This window comes from Tupaia chinensis, unplaced genomic scaffold (genome assembly GCF_000334495.1).
Source record: "Tupaia chinensis unplaced genomic scaffold, TupChi_1.0 Scaffold000099_1, whole genome shotgun sequence".
NCBI classification, from domain to species: domain Eukaryota; kingdom Metazoa; phylum Chordata; class Mammalia; order Scandentia; family Tupaiidae; genus Tupaia; species Tupaia belangeri.
Genome location: NW_006159563.1, coordinates 4,738 through 26,246, shown reverse-complemented (window position 1 = coordinate 26,246; position 21,509 = coordinate 4,738).

Below are 21,509 nucleotides of genomic sequence, written 5' to 3'. Positions count from 1 at the left end.
ATAGATCATTGCATTTCCAGGCAAATTATTTCCTTTTATATGAGGGTTTGCTCAATAATAAGCGTAGTGACATAAGATGGTGTTCATTATCTCTGAAAAGTTTCAATTGTATTGCCAGTTACATTAGCTTAGTTATTATTTTGGTTTTCACTTTGAAATACTAGAGATTTTGCCTTTTTATTTACATTTTATTTTGTTTTGAATTTTCCAGAAGGCACATGAACTCTCTAGAGACAGAGAGAAAGAGAGAAAGCATACCCCATGGGGCATGGTCATCCTGAAATCCTTTCTCTTCCATTTCACCTCCTTTCAAGATTTTGGGCACACACCACACACATGTGCTTAGTGTAGTATTCAAGGTACTGAGTCTGGGACTCAAACTGTGTGGCTGGCCACGTGGGATCTATCGACATTAATCATCACATCAGGGGTTGACCCCATTTTATTTTTAAGTTTATTTTTATCCAGAGAGCGAGAGAAATAGATATATTCAACAAAGTCTTCAAGAGACAATCCACCTCTAGCTGCAGCTAGTCCAGACTGTGGGCACATGCACAGACCCAGCATGTGGAAGGAAACTTCAGGGCATGAACTAGGTACCTTTCCATGCATTTTCATCATCGTAGAGCCTCACATTACCACTGTTCCAACATGGCTGACTGAAATAGTGTAATATTTCCTAAGAAGGTTTCTTTTTTTTTTTTTTCTTGGAGAGGTTTTTGCTATAGGGTGCGTGAGCTCGCCAGAAAGATAGAGAGAGATAGAGAGATGGAAAGCGAGAAATCACCCCCCAAGGGGGATGGCCATGCCTCAATCCCTTCTCCTCCATTCTCCTCTTGGGATCTTGGGCACGCATGCACAGGCGCCTGGTGTGAGTTTAAGCCACCGGGTCCGGGACTGGAACTGCAATAGGCTACATGGGAGTTCAGCAACGGCCATTACGCTAACTGGTGGTCCCTGAAGACTTCTGTTTTTAAAATACTCTTTGTATATGAAAATAAATAGCTGAAACTTGTTTATTTATAGAAAAAAGGAATAGCAGATCAGACTGATTTTTGAGTTATTCCACTATACTATCCCAGAGTTAATGAGGTACAACTGTATATCATTAAGATAGTTCAGTGAAAAAGTAATTATTTTTCTTTCAAAAGATACTTTTATTATTTATTTTTACATTTAATCACTGTGTATCATTAGAACATACAAAATGAATTTTCCAGCATGAATACACTGTACATTAGTACAAAGATATTACCATATACATTATCCTCAACAAATAATTTTCTATTTTTGTTTTCTTAAATATTTTACTTCTTTCTTTTTCCTCTTGATTCCCACCTGCTCACCCTCCTCCATTTCCCACCTTCCTCCCACACTGTCTCCAGTATCCACAGTTGCTCTCCATGTTCTCATACCTTCTAATCTTTTAGTTTCTGCCATAGAATGGAAACATTTGGTATATATCTAGTGAGGACATGCAATACCTTTCTTTCATAATCTGCCTTGGTTTGCTTAGTAATGAATTAATAAATCTTCCATATTTTATCAAATGCCAGGGGCTTTTTCTTTCTTTCTTTTTATTTTTTTATTTTATTTTATTTTTTGGCTGAGTAGTATACCATAGTGTATGCCACACTTTTTCATCCATTTATCTGTTCATGGATATTTGAGTTGGTTCCATGTCTTAGTGATTGTGAATAATGCTGCAATAAATACAGATGTGCAAGTACTTTTCCAACTGAGTGTATTTCTATTCTTTGGGTAAATACCCGAGAGTAGAATTGCTGGATCATATGGTAGTTCTCTTTGTAAGCTGTTGAAGAACTTCCATACTGTTCTCCACAGTGGCTGTACTAATTTACATTTCCACCATCAGTGTGGGAGAAAACCCTTTTCATCACAGCCTTGTCAGCACTTAACATTTTTTATTTTTGAATCTTGGCCTTTCTGACTAGGGTTAGGAGATATCTCATTGAGGGTTTGATTTGCATCTCCCTTATGATATAGGTGTTGAGTATTTTTCATATGCTTTTTGGCTATTTATATGTCTTCCTTAAAACGTTGTCTGTTCAGCTCATTTGCTTATCTTTTAATTGGGTTTAATTTTTTTATTTTTTTTTTCCTGGTAAACCACTTAAGCTCTGTGTATCTTCTGGTTATCAGTCTGTTATCTGAGGCATAATTTATTGGAAATATATTCTCCCATTCTCAGGTTGTAAATTCACTCTATTTTTTCTTTTGCTATGCAGAATCTTTTTAATTTGATATAATCCCACATGTCTATTTTTGTGATTATTGCAAGTGCTTTTGGGGTCTTATTTAAGAAGTCTTTGCCTGCTCCGATGACTCCAAGCATTTCTGCAGTGTTATCCACCAGTAGGTCTATAGTTTGAGGTCTTAGTTTTAGAGCTTTGATCCATTTTGAGTTGATTTTTGTTAATGGTGAGAAATAGGGATCCAGCTTAATCTTTCTGCAGGTGAATACCCAGTTTTTCCAACACCATTTGTTAAAGAGATTTTCTTTTCCCAACTGGATTGACGAATGCCTTTTTGTCAAAAATCAGTTGTCTGTATGTTTTAGAGCTTATTTCTTGGTTCTCTATTTTGTTTTATTGATCTACATGATTGTTTTTGTGCTAGTATCATGCTATTTTTATGATCACAGCTTTGTAATGTATTTTTCTTTTGAGAGATTTTTGCTATAGGGCGCGTGCGTTCACCAGACAGAGAGAGACAGAGAGACAGACAGAAAGTGAGAAATCACCCCCCAGGGGGGATGGCCATGCCGCGATCCCTTCTAAGGATGGCCACGCCACAATCCCTTCTCCTCCATTCTCCTCTCGGGATCCTGGGCATGCACGCACACGCGCCGGGCGTGAGTTTTAAGCCACCGGGTCCGGGACGCAAACTGCGGTAGACTACGTGGGAGTCCAGCGACATAGCCATTATGCCAACTGCTGGTCCCACAGCTTTGTAATGTATTTTGAGGTCAGAGAGTGAGATCCCTCCTACTCTACTCTTCTAGTATATAATTGCTTTGGCAATATGGGGTCTCTTATGATTCCCAACAAATTCTTTGATTATTTTTTTTCTAAATCTACAATATCTCTGGTAATTTGATTGTGATTGCATTAAATTTATAGATTAATTTGGGTAGAATTGACATTTTGATTATATTTATTCTTTCAATCCAGAAACCTGGTGTACCCTTCCACTTTTCCATATTTTTTTCAATTTATTTTTAAAGTTCTTTTAGTAGTTTTTCTTATAGAGGTTTTTGACTTCTTTTGTTAGGTTTATCCCTAGGTATCTCATTTCTTTTTTGCCTATTGTAAATGGAATTGCTTTCTTCAATTCTACTTCAGTATGTTCACTGTTGGTGTATAGAAGTGCTACAGATCTTTGTACGTTGATTTTGTATCCTGCCAGTTTATTTATTTCTCACTCACATGAATAATTTTTCTATGTATAAATCATATCATCTAAAAATAGAGATAATTTGACTTCTTCTTTTCCTATTTGAATGCCTTTTATTGTATACTCTAGTCTGATTGCGTTGGCTAAGACTTCCAGTATATATTGAAAAGGAGTGGAGGAAGTAGATAGCTTTGTCTTTTTCCAGTTTTTTGCAAAAAACCTTTCAGCTTTTCCCCATTTGGTATGACATTGGCTATGGGTTTTCACAGATGGCCTTATTTTGTTTAAAAACATCCTTCTATGCTAATTTTGCTGACAGTCTTAATCCTAAAGGATTGTTGTGTTTTACCAAATGGTTTTTCTGCATCAATTTATATGATCATATGGTTTTTTATCTTTCCTTCTATTAATATAATGTATTATATTTGTAGTTTTATGTTTGTTGAACCACCCTTGCATTCCTGATTATCTCAAATTGGCCATGATGTATAATATTTTTATCCATTCTTTGTCTTAGGATACAATTTGCTAGTATTTTGTTGAGAGATTTTGTATCTCTGCATCTGTAGGATATTGGTCTGTAGTTTTCTTTTTTTATGATGTCCTTTTCTGTTTTTGGAGTGAGGGTAACAGAGGCTTCATAAATGATTTTAATCCCTTCTCTTTGGATTTTTAGAAATAGTTTAAATAGAATGGGGATTAGCTCTTTAAAAGTTTTGTAGAATTCATAAGTGAAGCCATTGGGACTTGGACTTTTCTTTGTAGGAAGACTATTTATTACTGATTCAATCTCATTGCTTGTTATTCGTCTCTTCAGGGATTCTATGTGTTCTTAATTCAATCTTGGTAGATTACATAAATTTGTCCATTTCATCCAAGTTGTCTTGTTTGTTGGCATGTAGATGCTCATAGTATTCGTGGATGATCTTTTGTATTTCTGTTAAGTCTGTTGTAATATTGCCTCCTTCATTGCCAATTAGATTTATCTGACTCCTTTCTCTGTTTTTAATTAGTCTAGCTAACATTGTGTCAATTTTGTTTATCTTTTCAAAGAACCAGCTTTTGGCTTCATTTATTTTCTATATAGTTTGTGTATTCTTTATTTCATTTATTTCTTTTTTATTTACATTTAAAAATGTATTATTATTTTTTACACTTATTTATTCTACATCTTTATGGCATACAAAATGAATTTTGCCACCTTGAATATACTCCATATTTATGGCATACAAAATGAATTTTGCCACCTTAAATATACTCCATTTCGGTCCAGTCAAAGACATTGTCATTCACATTGTCATCAGCAGACAATATTCCATTTTTGTGTCCATTATTTCACTTTATTTTTTGCCTTGATTATCTCTCCCCATTCCGTTGTCCATCCTTCTCCTGCATTGTCTTTAGTTTGATATTATTTATTTCTGTTTGAATCTTTATTATTTCTTTTCTCCAGACATTTTTTTTCAGTTCCCTGAGGTGAGTTGTTAGGTTGTCTACTTGCCACCTTTCTATATATATATATATTTTTTTCTTGTGGCTACTAATTACTATGAACTTCCCTCTTTGACTGCTTTTGTTGTGTCTCATAGGTTATGAAAGCTCATGTGCTCATTATCATTGGTTTCAATGTATCTTTGATCTTAGTCTAAATTTCTTTGGTGGGTATGAAATCAGGAGTAGGTTGTTCAGTTTCCATATGTTTGTTTATTTTTGAAGTATTTTTCTGAAATTAATTTCAAGTTTGATTCAGTCATGGTTGGAGAAGATGTGAAATATAGTTTCTATGCCTTAAAATTTGTAAAGGCTTGTTTTGTGCCCTATCATGTGGTCAGCCTTCAAAAATGTCCATGCAGGGGTGAGAAAAATGTATATTTTGCAGTTGTTTGGTGGAATGTTCTATAGATATCTCTCAAGTTCCTTCAGTTTATGGTGTCATTTAGATCCTGTATCTTTTTGCTTATTTTTTGTCTAGATGAACTGTGCAGGGGAGATAGTGGAGTATTGAGATCTCTAACAATTATTGTGTTGAAGTCTATCTCTCCTTTTAGATTTAGCAGTCTATTTTTTATGTATCTGGGTGCTCCAATGATGGGTATGTAGATGTTTATAAATGTTTTATCTTCTTGGCAAGTTAACCCTTTTAGTGTTATACAGTTTCCTTTTATATCACTTACAAATTCTGTCTTAAAGCCTGTTTTTTATGATATCAGTATTGAAATTCCAGCCTTTTTTTGATTTCCATTTGCTTGGAATATCTTTTCCTAGTCTTTTAGTTTCTGTCTAGGTTTGTCTTTATGAGGTGCATTTCCTGTAGGCAGCATATAGAGTGCGCTTGTTATTTTATCCATTCAGTCTTTTGATCGGAGCATTTAATCCATTACTATTCAATGTTCTTATTATTTGTGGACTTGCTCCTACCATATTGTTAGTCATTTTCTTTATTGTTTTTGTGCTCTTATTTCTGTTTGCCTTTATTTAGTTTTCCTGATATAATGCTCCCTTCAGTACTTCTTAAAGAGCTGGTCTAGTGTTGGTGAATTCTTTGAGTTTTGCTTATCTAAGAATCATTTAGTTTTTTCCTCCCACATGAAGGAAAATTTTGCTAGGTATAATATTCTTAGTTGAAATTGGTTTTCTTTAAGTATTTTGAATATATCTTCCTATTCTTTCCTTGCTTGAATTGTTTCACTTGAGATCTCTGATGTTAGTCTAATGGGATAAGCTTCATAAGTAATTCATCATTTCTCCCTTGCCATGTTTTTAGAATCTTATTTTTATCTGCAATTTCGGCCAATCTACAATGATGTGCCATGGAGAGGATCTTCTTAGGTTGACTTGATTTGTGGTCCCTTGTATTTCTTGGGTTTGGATGAATGAAGATATCTCTAGGTTGGGAAAGTTTTCTGCAACTATTTCATAAATTTTTGGTGCCCTTGTTATATTCTTCACCTTTTGGAATACCAATTATTTGAATGTTTGGGCATTTAATGGTATCTTTTATCTCCTGTATGTTAGCCTCATCTTTTTGTTGTTATTTTAAAATTCTTTTTGGTGATGAGGTTTTGACATCTAAATCAGAGATCCTATCTTCTGCATGGTCTAATCTGTATTAATACTGTTGAGGGAAGTTTTGATTTCTTGTATTCCAGTCTTCATCTTTAGAAGTTCTGTTTGATTCTTTTGTATGGTGTCTATTTCCTCCTTCAAGTTGTGGGAGGACTTCCTCATCTCTTGGACTTCATAGCCTCTTTTTGGTATGGTGTCTATTTCCTCCTTCAAGTTGTGGAAGGACTTCCTCATCTCTTGGACTTCATAGTCTCTTTTTTCTTGTATCTCATTTAGTTTTGTCACTATTAATAGTCTGTATTCTTTTTCTGACATATCTGTGAGTTTTATGGTGCTATCAGTGAGTGATAAGGAGTTGCTGCATCCCCTTGAAGGAGAAGCATTTCCTTGTTTTGTTCACATATCTTGTGCTTCTGCACTGGTTTTTAGTCATCTGATGAAATGCACACTTCTGCTTTTTTGAATGGATTTTCAAAAATGTCCATGCAGGGGTGAGAAAAATGTATATTTTGCAGTTGTTTGGTGGAATGTTCTATAGATATCTCTCAAGTTCCTTCAGTTTATGGTGTCATTTAGATCCTGTATCTTTTTGCTTATTTTTTGTCTAGATGAACTGTGCAGGGGAGATAGTGGAGTATTGAGATCTCTAACAATTATTGTGTTGAAGTCTATCTCTCCTTTTAGATTTAGCAGTCTATTTTTTATGTATCTGGGTGCTCCAATGATGGGTATGTAGATGTTTATAAATGTTTTATCTTCTTGGCAAGTTAACCCTTTTAGTGTTATACAGTTTCCTTTTATATCACTTACAAATTCTGTCTTAAAGCCTGTTTTTTATGATATCAGTATTGAAATTCCAGCCTTTTTTTGATTTCCATTTGCTTGGAATATCTTTTCCTAGTCTTTTAGTTTCTGTCTAGGTTTGTCTTTATGAGGTGCATTTCCTGTAGGCAGCATATAGAGTGCGCTTGTTATTTTATCCATTCAGTCTTTTGATCGGAGCATTTAATCCATTACTATTCAATGTTCTTATTATTTGTGGACTTGCTCCTACCATATTGTTAGTCATTTTCTTTATTGTTTTTGTGCTCTTATTTCTGTTTGCCTTTATTTAGTTTTCCTGATATAATGCTCCCTTCAGTACTTCTTAAAGAGCTGGTCTAGTGTTGGTGAATTCTTTGAGTTTTGCTTATCTAAGAATCATTTAGTTTTTTCCTCCCACATGAAGGAAAATTTTGCTAGGTATAATATTCTTAGTTGAAATTGGTTTTCTTTAAGTATTTTGAATATATCTTCCTATTCTTTCCTTGCTTGAATTGTTTCACTTGAGATCTCTGATGTTAGTCTAATGGGATAAGCTTCATAAGTAATTCATCATTTCTCCCTTGCCATGTTTTTAGAATCTTATTTTTATCTGCAATTTCGGCCAATCTACAATGATGTGCCATGGAGAGGATCTTCTTAGGTTGACTTGATTTGTGGTCCCTTGTATTTCTTGGGTTTGGATGAATGAAGATATCTCTAGGTTGGGAAAGTTTTCTGCAACGATTTCATAAATTTTTGGTGTCCTTGATATGTTCTTCACCTTTTGGAATACCAATTATTTGAATGTTTGGGCATTTAATGGTATCTTTTATCTCCTGTATGTTAGCCTCATCTTTTTGTTGTTATTTTAAAATTCTTTTTGGTGATGAGGTTTTGACATCTAAATCAGAGATCCTATCTTCTGCATGGTCTAATCTGTATTAATACTGTTGAGGGAAGTTTTGATTTCTTGTATTCCAGTCTTCATCTTTAGAAGTTCTGTTTGATTCTTTTGTATGGTGTCTATTTCCTCCTTCAAGTTGTGGGAGGACTTCCTCATCTCTTGGACTTCATAGCCTCTTTTTGCTTGTATCTCATTTGGTTTTGTCACTATTAATAGTCTGTATTCTTTTTCTGACATATCTGTGAGTTTTATGGTGCTATCAGTGAGTGATAAGGAGTTGCTGCATCCCCTTGAAGGAGAAGCATTTCCTTGTTTTGTTCACATATCTTGTGCTTCTGCACTGGTTTTTAGTCATCTGATGAAATGCACACTTCTGCTTTTTTGAATGGATTCTTTAGAGTCAGTGGAAAAGAACAGCTCTTATTTCCAGGTGTGTTCTTTGATGGGGGGGGAGGTGTCTTTCAATCAGAGAAGGGAGTATTTAGCCAGGTTCAGTCCTTGGATCTTCTAACAACTTCTCAGAATGAGCTGCATTTGAAACTAGGCTGGAAAAATGTAACTGTAGAAAGAAGTGCAGTGTACGGGATGGTGAAATGAGGAATCTGAAAGAACCTTGCTCCCTGTGACTCAGTTGTGCAGGCTGTTGAAACTTGGAAAGGCAATGGGGGAGCAATGGGATAAGGGAGGATCCAAAGTTCTGTATCTGCTTAGCAGAACACTGACTGGTAACTTCACAACCTCTCACCTTTAGTGACTACCTCCCTGGGACCCTGCCAACTAGGCCAGTGAAACTTAGAAAGCAAAAAAGTGATTTTGAAAGTATAGTTTAGATGTCCATTGATCATCCTAGATTTATCAGAGTTAAGAATTTATCAGCTTTAATTCATTTACTCTGTGGAATTGTGGCTAAAATAAATGGAAATCTCAAGCTAGTAATCTGCTTTATGTTTATTTTGAGATTAATGTTTATGCTTCTTAGATTTGGTCATTATATCATCACTAAGATGCAACTGAATAGATTCAAGCCAAATAAAATGAAAGAATCAAAAATTTATCTAAGAAAAAATATTACCTCATAATGCAAGAACCCCCATGTCATCTCCAGGTGGCAATAACTTAATGGTTATTTGAATATAAAAAGGATTTCAAAGTCATACTATACTGAAAAAAGAAAAGACCTGAGTTCTGTTAATTGTCCCTGAAAGCATAATACTGTTGTGCATTTTTCCCTTAGTAAAAGTACATTTTAAATGGCTATAAGTATTATATTGCATAATGCTAGACAAATCTGATGAACAAACTCTCCAACAATGCTAAAATAAATACCTCTGGATTTCTCACATTTTTGTGCTTTCTAGCACTAAAAAATTCTTCATATACATTTATAACAATAGACACTGTAGAATTGTACTTGTAGTTCAAGTGTAAGGAAGTCATTTATACCATTTGTTATGCATATGGTGCCAGTGCTTTATCTTTGTTATCATAGAGTTTATTTTAACTAAAGGGAGTTTTCTGTAGGGCTGATACACAGATGGCCAATAAGAACAAAGGCCTTTTAACTTCCAGGTTATAACATTTAATTCTTCCTAAATCATTACTGCTACAGTGCACTAAATGATACCCAAGTGACCTGAAAGAATTGACATGCTTTCTTAAGCACTTAAAAGAGTACTAGACGTTGACAATAGAGAAAAATCTAGCATTTTATGTTTGGTCAATTAGAATAAAGGATACTCTATGCATTTGTTGCTTATTTTACTAAATATTCTAAGAATAACATTTAGCTCTCAAAGGAATGAGTGCCATCCAGTGGAAATCATTAAACTATTCTCTAAAAGGACTTAAACACCAATGAGTAATTACAGACATGTTTGTCCACACACCTGCACCTCGCTAAGGTAGTTCAATAGAAGGCAAGAGGGATTTGTGTCAAACTTCTCGGTGTTTCCAAGTTCAGTAGATGGGTCATGAGTAGCAGGATTATATTTGAAATTGGTCCTGACATGGTTGTGACTATTTCCAATTTTCTTTTTAAAGCATGTCATAATTAATTTTTGGTCAGACTTTTTTTTTCTTTAATAATAATTGTCTTTTTAGTAATTGTCCTCAGCATTAATTTTTGTACTGGTTTTAATGTCATTCCACAATGGTTTGAGAGCAATTAACTTTTTCCTTAGAAAATAGAAAATGTCCTTTAAAGACTACCAAGAGAGGTAATAACAATTTCAGGGCACCAAGTAGCAAGCTCAGTAGCTTATAAACCAATCACAAGAGTCAAGTTCATTTGAAAGGTCATCTCCTGGGAACCTCCAGCAAAATCACTCTGGAGTATTTTTAACATGAGAAATGTTTTTAACTCGAGAAATACTTGTTAATTTCCTAGTCACCAAAGGGCCACATTAAAAAGATTTGCTATAGTTGAGGGATATTTCAAGGTTATGATATTACCTATCAAACATCAAAACACGAGATGTGCAAGACTCTGAAAAAAAATTAGGAATTTTCCATTTTACATTCAGTAGTGAGTCCCTAGGAAGTATTGGATGTCCTTGACACTGTACTTTGGTTAATTTCTGCTGCTCTAGGCATTTTGTGGAATCTTGTTTCTAACTTTATGGGCATGCAGTCATAAACAGTACTAAGGAATGGGAATGGTGAAATAAGTACACAGACTTATTTGGTCTTATTTACAGTAAGAATTCAGAAAATGTGGACCTCTTATGATTAGAATGAATGCTTATTGCTTTTTATGTGCTTAAATAAATGAATGTGGTTGTTTCAAAAACCAGAGTGGAATAAATTTGGAACAAACACATTTTTAGTCTATGACTAATATTTGATTTTTACTTGAAATTAAGTTATTGGATTTGAAGTATAGTAGGTTGTGGAATTCAAGTTTGTTATTTCTTCATAGAAATATATCTTCATTTTTAATAAGGAAATCAATGAAGTCAAGTCTTGAAATTTTAACAGCTGTAAAGCCAAAAGTGCATTGTGGTTTATAGTCTCAGATTTCATATGTGAATCTATATTAATTGCTTAGAATATACAAATACGCAGTGAAAGGACTTTCTTATGAAAGAATTATGTTATGTTATGATTCATTATTAGTAGACAAGAAAAAGTATAAAAATATTTCATCATATGGAATTTTAAAATATATATAATACTAGAAAAAAATACCATTAATATGTTCTTTGCATTCCATGCATTCAATTTGTTTTAATAGAGATGCAAATGGTCTCAGATGGGGTCTGGGCATTCGTATTTAATTTTATACTTAAAAAAATTGTATTTCTCTATTTAAATCTTTCTTCAGTCAGGAAGTCATAAATTTACATGTGTGTATTATATTAAAAGGGATTATTAATGACTTAAAGGATTATGCTATTTAATTACTCTTTCATCCTTGTATCTGTCACATAGTAGGAGTTCTATAAATGCTTACTAAAAGAAGGATAAATTCACATAGTAATGTTCTGAAGAGCTTACTATTCATAAATTTCATGTACATTATCTCATTAAATATGTAAATTTCAATGGCACAAAAATGTTTCCTCATGTAATTGACACAAAACCAGAACTTCAAAAGCCATTTTGTATAACTAATTTAGTCATTTTAAAATTTATGATTTAGATAACATATTTTGCAAAGCATAATGACATGGTATATCCCTGCCATGTACACATAGCCAGAGATTTTTGACAACTGTATATACATAGGAGATCTTAAGCTATTTATAAAGCATTTTACCTAAGATGGGGATTATTTCCTGGCAATCAAAATAATTTCTAAATAGGTTAGGTGCTCACTATGTAATGCAATAATAGAAAATCTACCCTTAGATAGGCTTAGAGTTTATATTTTTTTGTCATAGTTTTAAAATTTTTGCAGTGTAACTTATAAGTCAAATTGTATTTATGAAGATGTTAGATTAAATTGTAGGTAATACACTTTTAAATCTATAGAGAAATTGTAATATATAGTAAAAATATTGTGCTGTTGTGAGAAACTTTCTCATAGACTTTTCATTCACTGTATTTTTTTGTTGTGTCATGACTCAGTGAGGAAAAAAAATAATCATAATCTGTAATGCCTAATCCAGTGGTTTTCAAACTGTTCTGCAGTATTTTTCTTTTACAAAAAAATTTTAAGAAAAGTCTTGGGACCAGCAGTTAACATAATGGCTATGTCGCTAAACTCCCATGTAGTCGACCACGGTTCGAATCCTGGACCCAGTGGCTTATACTCATGCCGGGCACGTGGGCATGCCTGTCCAAGATCCTGAGAAGAGAATGGAGGAGAAGGGATTGCGGTGTGGCCATCCCCCCTGGGGGGTGATTTCTTGCTTTCTGTCTCTCTGTCTCTCTCTGTCTTTCTGGTGAGCGCACACACCCTATAGCAAAATCCTCTCAAAAAAAAAAATAGAAAAATAAGAAAAATCTATAAAGTGGAGATGGATCATAATTTTAATGGGGCTGTCTTTTATGTTGTGTAAATGTGTGCATGTGAGTAAAGGCCCTAGTGGTTACTAATCACTAATCAGAGTCATTCAGTTCTCCAAGCTCAGACCCTTCATTTGTAAAATGGTACAAATATTGGCTTACCCTTCTTATGGGGTGGCTGTGAAGTAAATTAGACAATGCTTATTCAGCCTTCAGCATAGCTTTTGCTCTGAGAGAGTAAGAGCAGTAACAACAAACAAAACAGGCTAGTAGGTCTGGTGAAGCACAGGTTGGAGCAACTCAAGTCCTGCTCTCTTGGCTTCGTCTCATTCCCTTCTGAGCATCATGAATGGCTCAGAGGACGATTTAAAAATATTTTTTCTCTTTATTCCCCCACTATATTGAAAATTAAAAAAATGTTTATTTATTTCATCCTTGAAAAAAGGGAGGCAGAGGCAGAAACAGACACAGAATCATAGATTTCCCAAACGGGGAATTTGTGGTATGATTCACTCCCATTCTCAGCCAGCCTGGATCATGGGCACACACATGTGCACCAGGTATGTTCCTGTGAGATCCCAGGAAACAATCCCAATACGTTCCCCAGTGGATTCAGTTGTGTTACTGCTGCACCACCACCTGGTCTCTAAATTGAGGTTATTACCTATGATCTAAGGAATAGTCATGTAGATAAATTATATGTGTTTTCCTTGGTATATATTAAATATTTTTCTACTGTCTAACTTGGATGAAGAATCTGGGTCAGTTCTCTGATTACATGGATCTGCACCTTAAAGCATCTTAAGAATTTCAGTACAATGAGGACCTAGCATTTAAAATAGCTCTTGTTGGCACCAGCAGTTGGTGTAATGTCTATGTCATTGGATTCCCATGTACTCAATTGTTTTTTGAGTCCCAGACCCGGTGGCTTAAACTCATGCTGGGTGCATGCCCAAGATCCTGAGAGGAGAATGGAGGAGAAGGGATTGTGGTGTGGCCATCCTCCTGGGAGGTTGATTTCTCACTTTCTGTCTCTCTCTGTCTTTCTGCCTATAGCAAAAACCTCTCCATAAATAAATAAATAAATAAATAAATAAATAAATAAAATAAATAAAAATGCTCTTGTCTTACATGCAGTGACTGATCCATGTTGGTGGAGTGTATTCTAATTTCTAATAAGTACTAAAGGAAAGTGACATTGCCTGCTATTGCCTGGATTTCATGGAGTGTCAGGAAGTCCAGGATTGCTTGCTGTCATTTTTTGATCTCAGAGAGTATCCTTATGCAAGCAAGAAATGGTCGGCAATCAATGATAAGTCCCTATTCTTTATCACCTGAAAATATTCCTCCCTGTTATTTCATAACACCAACAACAAGAATATTTTCCAAGGTTAAGAGACCCAACTTATTAAAGCACATGGTAGGTTTTATGTGTTAACTTGGCCATTACACTAGGCAAATACAAATTTTTACACCTACCACACTGGATGAAAATTGCTTGCCAACAATTGAGGCTATGGTCTGTTAGGAAGTTCTGGATTAAGCTCTGATTTCTCCCGAATCTTCATTCTTAAGGTCAACTAGGATGCATTTCTTCTGGTGTGCCTGGAGGAATGCAATCATATATTTCTCACCTTCCAGAACACGAGGTAGACTTAAATCTTATTCTTCCCACAAGCAATATATGCTACATCCATCCCAGGATCCCTCTAAATCTCATCTAATCATGGTACCAGGCTCAAAGTACTGTAACGTACAATCTACATCAGCTATACATACAGCAATCTGGACGCATCTTTTGCTCCAGAGACCTATGAAAGAAAAATGATCCTTCTACTATACCCCAACAGATAATTATGGGTCAGGAACTGAACAACTACCATATCTTCTCATTTGGTGGTGGAGTGGAGGGGAACAGAAAGAATATTGTAGTTACTGGTCCATGACAGTGAAGCAAGTACCAGAACTACCTATTCTGGGAACAAGAAATGTCTCTTGATAGGACCTCATTCTGGAATTCACTTCTCAGTCCATTGCTTTTTATGACTTTTGGATAGCCTTTCACTTCCAGTCTTTTGGGAAATTCTGAAGATGCTATTAGAGAACATGCTTTTTTGAGGATAAAAAAAAAAGTTAGTTCTTGTGGAAAAAAGAAAAGAGAGGGGGAGGGCATAGACTTGAGTTAGTTCTTGTGGAAAAAAGAAAAGAGAGGCTGAGGGCATAGATTTGAAAAAAATATATATACTGAACTCTCTCTTTTATCCATGCAGGTAGTACTTTCATAGTATAATTCTCTCAGCAATTTTGTGGATCCCAGTGAATTTGATTATATCAGTTCCATTCATCAAAATTCATGCTTATGATTTTACTTTGTTTATTTCGGTTGTGTATGCCAGGTACTATAATCACCCTTAAGATACTTAGAAACTCTTTTGTCTAGTTGAGAAAGTCAAATATACACTATGAATTCGTTCAGACATTTGAAGTAGAGATCTCACAATCGTTATCTTGACTGACATTTTCCTAGATTGTCTTTATTTTGAGAAACTTTTACATATGGAGGAAGTAGATATTAGAAGCAATTGTATTTTTCATCTTATCTTTAGGCAAGTTAGGCATTTCTGCTTTTGGGGTTTAGCTCACTGGGGCAAGGAGGGCAACTGGTCAGGCGTTTCTTGTGCTCTAGCTGGCCAGTTCTGGTCTTGTTCACATGGCAGTGACACAGTTATAAAAGGGAACAGAAAGGAAAAGGGCTTCAGAACTGGTACAAAAGAAATGGGAAAAAAAAGACTTCAGAATTGGTGCATGGCTAATTCCACAACATTCTGCTGATCCGCTCAGATTCCAATGTCAGAGAAATAGGAAAGGGGAATGAAGACTGCTGGCTATTTTTCTAAAGCAACCACAGTAATAATAGAATGAATTATTGGTTGGATTTCATGTAACATCAATGATCTGGAATTGATTGCTACCATTTTGTGGTATTTGTGAGCATCCCACACAACATGGTAACTAGAAATGAACAGTAGTTGGGGACTGCCATCAACTGGATAATGGTTTATCTCCCAAAAGTTTATGTGCTGGGACTTACTTATGTTTTAAAAATGGTGAGATGTAATCCCTTCATGCTGTATCAGTTCCATTCACCCAGATTCATGCTTTGAGGCCACATGTGTACAGAACACACTCCACTCTGCTCAAAGTGCTGCTTCTGTCACTTTGTGGTAACTTTGGACTTTCTACTCATCGGAATTGTGAGCTGATAAACTTTTATGTTATTATGAATCACCCAATCTCAGGTGTTTTTGTCAGCAACACAGTAAGAGTCTGAGAGAGAAATCAGGGAAAGTTTCTGCTCCTATCAACTGTTAAATTTCTCTCTGGTATCTCATTTACTCTACAAACCACAATCATTATCTTGGGGCAAGGAGCATAAGGTAGAGCTTATGTACCAATATGGCCCTTAGCAATGACAAATGCCAGGACCAGCAGATGGCATAATGATTACGTTACTGGACTCCCACGTAGTGAACTGTGGTTAGAGTCCTGACTGGCAGCTTAAAACCCATGCCATACACATGTGCATGTGTGCCCAAGGTCCTGAGAGGAGAATGGAGGAGAAAGAATTACAGCATGGCCAGCCCCTTTAAGGGATGATTTCTCATATCTCTCTCTCTCTTTGGTGAGCATACATACCCTATAGCAAAAACAAACAAACAAAAAACCCCAGAAAAACTCTCACTAAGAAAAAAAAAAAAAAACGGCAAATGCCAGGGCTGGCAGATGGTGTCATGATTAAGGTGCTGGACTCCCACAAGACCAACTGAAGTTCAAGTCTTGGATCTGACAGCTTGCTTTCTCACTTTATTGCTTTTTCTTTTTCCTTTTCTCTCTCTTCCCTCCTCTCTGTCTCTCTCTGGTCAAGTTAAAAATAATATTAGTAATAAAGAAAATTAAATAAAATAATTCTAAAAATGAAAGAAATGACAAATGCTAAATATCATACACAGAATAATAGTTAAAAATTGACCCTTCATGCCAGTATGTGGTGTGGTGGTTAAGATGCTGGACTCCTCCTTGACTGACTGGTTCAAGTCCTGGACCTGCCAACTTGAAAAACATGCTGGGTTCATGTGTGTACATGCCAAAAATCCCAGGAAGAGAAAAGACTGTGGTGTGGCCATTCCCCCAGAGAGTGATTTCTTACTTTCCCTCTCACTATGTCTCCCTCTCTGTCTCTCCCCAATGAGTGCATGTGCCCTATAGAAAAATCCTAAAGCTATTTACCCTCAAAAGACAAATCACTGTGGTTTTCAAGTTATTAGGGTCAAAGAAGTACTCAGTGAGGAAAAACAAGCAATTCTCCACAATAACCAACAGAAAACCTGTAGATTCATCAATAGCTATAGTGGAAGTGAGAATATAAGGGAGCAATGCCTTTGAACTGTTAAAGGGAATTATTCATAACCTAGAAACCTGTATTTACACAAATTACCAATCAATGAGAGAGCAAGAACTTTGAAAAGAGGCTTCAAATACACTTTCTTAAGAAGTTATCCAAAGACACCATACACAAAGGAGAGAGCAAGACAGAAAGGAAAGAAAGAGAAAATGAATGAGAGAGAGAAAAAAAAGAAAAGAAACGATGGAAGGAAGACAGAAAAATTTGAAAGAAGGAAGAAAAAAGAAAGGGTGTAGAGAAGGGAGGAAGAAAGATGGTAGGAGGGAAGGGAGGAAGAGTAAAGAAGTATAGGAAGAAAGAAAGACACTATGCAATAGAAGCAGAATATCCCACACTGAAGAAAGGGAAGAAAATCCCGAGATTATGGTGCGACAGTTAAAGTGCATCCTGGGATTATTTCCATGTAGCAGGTATAAAGGTAGACTAGTTCAGCTTAGAACCAGTTCAATAGTTTGTATACAAGTAGAGTAGAAGAATTCATTATCCATTATTTAAGTTTTATTCATGATAGAGAGCATGTATGTCAGTTTAAGAGGAAGAGGGAGGCGTCTCTCAACAGGGTCTGGACAAATGTGATTCCCTTTCTCAAGTCCTTCAGCTTGTCAGGATCTTAGGCATGTGCCCATGCACCCAGTGTGTTTTCAGGTCAACCCAAGGATCTGAACCCATAGTCAGCCATGTGACTTTCAGCACTACAGTTCAGTTTGTTACTGACTATGCTACCAGACTGGGCCTCATTATCTATTAGTACAATGCAAGTTACTGGAATTATTAGTTCACGAATAATGATGTGTTTTTAAAATTGAATCTCAAGACACTAAACAAGTTTGTTCTAATCTAAATTGTTACAATAAGTAAAGCCTAGTGTCTCTCTGTAATCAGTATCTATGCAGGGACCTTCTATGTTGTCCAGACAACAATGCCACAAATTTTCCAAACAAAAGAAATCACTGAAGATATTCATACATGCACATATATGAACAGACATATCTTTGAAGTGCTACTCAAGAATTAGGGAAGCATAGTGGCCTCTGTGTGGGGAAAATCGCATGGTTGAATACTTACAGAAACTTAATTTTCACAGTTTATCCTTTTGTCTCTTCTGAATTTTGTATGCCATTCATTTCCTATAAAAAATAAATAAACAATAGTACAAACCATATTTTTTTTGGAGAGGTTTTTGCTATAGGGTGTATGCGCTCGCCAGACAGACAGAGAGAGACAGAGAGACAGAAAGCGAGAAATCACCCCCTGGGGGGATGGTCACGCTGCAATCCCTTCTCCTCCACTCTCCTCTCGGGCTCCTGGGCACGCATGCACACGCGCCTGGCGTGAGTTTAAGCCACCGGGTCCGGGACTCGAACAGCTGTTGACTACATGGGAGTCCAGCGACATATCCATTACGCTAACTGCTGGTCCCCATAAACTATATTTTCTAAGACAAAATGACTAAAGAAGGTAGCTATAACTTGATAGGCCATGACCTCCAAAACACACCTTTAAGAGAAAAGAGCAAGATGCAGAACATTATACAAAATTAACCACCAGTGTGTTAGGAAAATTATATATTCACATGTACATGTATATATGTATGAGGGGGTTTCAAATAGTTTGTGAAAAAAATGCAATTAAATTATAAGTTTATTTTGGTGAAAAATCTTTTGTAATTTAGGAATAATTTTTTGATAATGAACATTTTACATACAATCTTTGGAGACCCCTCATATTTACAGTAAGACAAATATTTATGTACATACATATGCACATCTACATACATGTATATACATGTATGTGTGTATGTAAATTTCTTGTTTTATCAGAATTTCAGAATGCTATTCTTTTGAAACTGGTAAGATAGGTTGTTCTTAGGCAAAGAACATTTGCAACTCAGACCGAAGATAGGAGATGCACCAATTTTTATTTAATTTATTTACACATTTAAAAAATTTTTGTGTGTGTGTGTTAGAGAAAGAGATAGAGAAAGACAGATAAGTGTCACCAATAGGGTCCCACCCTGCAATCTGCCCATCCCCTACCCTGGCCTTCCTATTGGGTCAGGATCATGGGCATACACAGTCTGCATACAAGTTGACCGTGGAACCCAACTAGTGATTTTCTACGTGGATCCAGCTTAGCTTGAGCAGGGCATTACCACTGCACACTACACTGGCCCAGAGACACACTTTAAAGAGCAAACAGTTTTATACAGTTTTGTTTTGAATTATATGTCTACATTATTAACTCAAAACTTGATAAAATATAAAATCAACAGCTTTCATCAAAAATAATAAAAGTATCTACAATTTTGGTTGTCTTAGAAAACTGAGGTAGTCACTTTAGTACTGATCCTTGCTCTACTGTGCAATTTCTCCTGCTGTCTGACTTTGGTCAAATGACATGACTACTTTATGGGTCAGTTTTCTCACCTGATGTTCAATAATATTTAATATAATAACACTTAAAATTCATGTTTACTGTAATTTATATTAAAAATGACAATATTGTATAATTTTATGTTCTTTGCAATACAACTATTTGTTTTGTTTGTATTTCTACGAAGTACGTCAGATGGGCCCTCGGATAGTGCCTCCCATTGGTGGATACCACACAAATTTGTAGAGTTAACAGTGGAATGTAAATCATCTCAATTATTCTTAAAAAAAAATCTGCTGAAACTCTGGCATTTTAGGTGGTTTATTGCTGATTAACTTATTTTTTTTTAAATTTACCTTCTATCATTGTACATATTTATAGGTCACAATATGGCTTTTCAGAGCATGTGTGTATCTGAATGACAGTCAAATCAAGGATAATACCATAAACATCTCTTTCAACAGAGGACTTCACATTTTTCTATCGTTAAGTGTTTATTCCCTTCGTCCCTTTCACCCTCTACCACCCACTTCTCTACCTTACAATCTCTGGTATCTACACTTATCCTCCCTATGAGTGTATCTTTGAATCTTTGAATTTCTGCCACAGAATGTAGATATTTGACATACATTGAGCAGGGATATACAGTGTGTTTCTTTTAAAAACTAGCTTAACTTCAGTTAGCATTAAGTCTATATTCATCCACTTTGAATCAGAAGACAGATCTCATTGAGGCTTTGGTTGAGTACTATTCCACAGTGTATATGTGCCCCAGTTTTTCAATCCAGACGTTGATTTAGAATGATTCCATATCTTAGGAATTGTAAAAAATGCTGTGGTAAAACATGAATGTGCAAGTATTTTTCTGACTGCTTTCTTATCTTTGGGATAAGTACCAAGAAGTAGGATTACTGGTCATAGGATTACTGGTCATTAAGCTGTTTATATGCAGCTGTGCCCGTGGAATCATAGCATATATCAGAGTGCTTCCTCTGTCTGAACAGTCTGGAAAGTAAGATTCTCGTTCAGGGGAAGCTGCTATTTGAGTGACTCATCACCTTGCTCTCTTTAGTGTCTGCAGAGATGTATGTTAGTCCCAAACTTATTTGTGATTAGAAGCTAGAGATCATTAGTCCAATTGACATTGATGTATCCAGAGAATGAAGAACCAGTAACCTTATATTGTTATAATTTACAACCTGGCATTTTTAAATTCTGTAGAGAAAACCTACAAAATTTGTCAAGAGAAAAATCTGATTTGTTAGAATTGGAAATCATTTTCTTAAATATTCATAAAAAATGTCTGCTTCTGATTCAACCTGAAAAAATAAATCCCCACCAGAATTTGTGTGGAGGTTTGAATAACATTTAAAAAAGAAACCTATTTTTAACTGATTACTGAAGAAAAACTATAGTACAAGAACTATATCAAAAAACCTAATTAAATGTTCATCTGCTCTGTGACTGCTTTTCCATGGGTGACATTAGTGAAAATAATTAATTTTTCATTCTGTGAGACACATAGCTTTGCAAAAAGCTCTGAAGGCTATGTTCAAAAGTTATGGTTTGAGGAAAAAAGTCCTAAAATTGAATAATATCGTTAATTCTATGGTTTAAAATATTTTGTATATTTTATTTTAAATGATCTCAGGTTTTCTATACATTTCTAGTACAGAAGAAATTCATATTATACCTCTCCTAAGACAGCATTAAAATAAAGGAAATAAAATGTATATGCACATTAATTAATTTGGTAAATATTTGTGAATATCAGTCAAATGTAGGCACTGTATTCTGTATTTGGGATGTATAAGGATGGATTTTTTTTTTTTAGAATTTTATCATAAGGTGTGTGCATGAGGCAGAGAGAAAGAGAGAGAGAGAGAGAGAGAGAGAGAGAAAGTGAGAAGGGGAGATGGCCACACTGTAATCCCTTCTCTTTCATTCTCCTCTGGGATTTGGGGCATGTATGCACTTGCACCCGGTGTGTTTTACAAGCCACTAGGTCTGGGCTGGAACTAAAACTGCAGAGTT